Genomic DNA, 2,236 nt, shown 5'->3' with positions numbered 1-2,236 from the left:
TCATTTTGATTTGCATCTTCCTGATGACTAAGGATGTTGAGCATTTCTTTAAGTATTTCTCTGCCATTCAATATTCTTCTACAGAGAATTTTCTGTTTAGCTCCATACACCGTTTTTTAATTGGATTATTTGATTTGTTGCTGTTTAACTTCTTCTTTCTTTCTTTTTCTTTCTTTTTTTTCTGTTTAATTTCTTGAGTTCTTTATAGATACTGGATATCAGCCCTCTGTCAGATACAGGGTTGGTGAAGATCCTTTCCCAATCTGTAGGCTGTCATTTTGTTCTAATGAGAGTGTCCTTTGCTTTGCAGAAGCTTTTCAGTTTCATGAGGTCCCATTTGTTGATTTGTTGATCTTAGAGCCTGTGCTGCTGGTGTTCTGTTCAGCAAGTTGTCTCCTGTGCTAATGAGTTCAAGGCTCTTCCCCACTTTTTCTTCTAACACATTTAATGTGTATGTGGTTTTATGTTGAGGAGGTCTCAGTCTTGTGCTTTCTCAGACAACTAGGAATAGTGCTTCCTCAAGATCCAGCTATACCACTCCTAGGTATATATCCAAAATATGCTCAAGTATACAACAAAGATATTTGCTCAACCATGTTCATTGCAGCTTTATTTGTAATGGCCAAAATATGGAAACAACCCAGTTGTCCCTCACTGGAGGAATGGATGCAGAAACTGTAATACATTTACACAATAGAATACTAGTCGGCAATTAAAAACAAGGAAATCGTGAAATTTGCAGACAAATGGTGGTATCTAGAAAAGATCAGCCTGATTGAGGTGACACAGAAACAGAAAGACACACATGGAATATACTCACTTATAAGTAGATAGTGGACATATAATATAGGATAAACATACTAAAATTTGTACACTAAAGAAGCTAAGCAAGAAGGAGGACCCTGGGTAAGATGATCAATCCTCATTCAGAAAGGCAAATGGGATGGACATCGGAAGAGGGATAAAACAGGGAACAAGACAGGAGCCTACCACAGAGGGCCTCTGAAACACTCTACCCAGCAGGGTATCAAAGCAGATGCTGAGACTCATACCAAACTTTGGGCAGAGGGCAGCAAATCTTATAAAAGAAGATAGAAAGACCTGGAGAGGACAGGCTCTCCACAAGGAGAGCAATAGAACAAAATATCTGGGTCTTTTCTGAGACTGATACTCCAACCCAGGACCATTCATGGAGATAAGCTAAAACCCCTGCACAGATGTAGCCCATGGCAGCTCAGTCTCCTGGTGGGTACCCTAGCAATGGGAACAGGGACTGTCTCTGAGATGAACTCCTTGACCCCCTTCCCCTGATGAAGAGGAACAGCCTTACCAGGCCACAGAGGAAGACCAGGCCAGTCCTCATGAGGCCTGATAGGCTAAGGTCTGAGGAAAGGGGAGGAGGTCCTTCCCTATCAGTGGACTTGGGGACGGGCATGGGAGGAGATGAGGGGAGGAGATGAGGGAGGAAGGGTGGAACTGGGAGGGGAAAAAGAAGGGAGCTACAGCTAGGATACAAAGTGAATAAACTGCAATTAATAAAAAAAATATTTTTTTTAAAAAAAGACAAGAGGTGATTATTAGAGATACTTAAACTTTAAAATATTAGTTTAATTAAATATAGCAGCTTCAAATTTAGAAGAAACCATTACTGCCCCTTTACCTGGGGGACACTGAAGGCAGAGGAGCAATTTAAACTAAGGTAGGGAAGTGGTAGACAAGAGGTCTTTCTTCAGCATTGTTTCATTTTATTTGTTTGAACATAATATCCACTTGTCAAGGAGCTTGAGAAATTTTTCTCTTGATTCGTTAGGTAATGAAGTTTACCATATCATGACTTAGAAAAGTATTGCATTGCTACAATCATCCTAAAATATTGCTGAGTCATGTTAGCCTGCACATTCACATTTTGCTTTCTGAAAATATTGTCCCACCATGGTTTAATTATCCTCATTCCTGCATACCTTCTCCTTGTCTCCAAGTGGACCTAGCAGATTAAATTGGCACATTAGGTCTTCTGCTTGTTACCATACTTTTCATGACTTCTAATTAGCTGTGAAGGTATCAGGTCCTGGCATTTTTCTAGGGAGACACTGTTCACTGGTGATTCTATTTCCTCATACTTTTCAGAACCCTTTGCAAGAAAGAAAGAAAGAAAGAAAGAAAGAAAGAAAGAAAGAAAGAAAGAAAGAAAGAAAGAAAGAAAGAAAGAAAGAAAGAAAGAAAGAGAAAGAAAGAA

This window comes from Meriones unguiculatus, chromosome 10 (genome assembly GCF_030254825.1).
Source record: "Meriones unguiculatus strain TT.TT164.6M chromosome 10, Bangor_MerUng_6.1, whole genome shotgun sequence".
Classification (NCBI taxonomy): domain Eukaryota; kingdom Metazoa; phylum Chordata; class Mammalia; order Rodentia; family Muridae; genus Meriones; species Meriones unguiculatus.
This window is presented reverse-complemented; position numbering follows the sequence as displayed.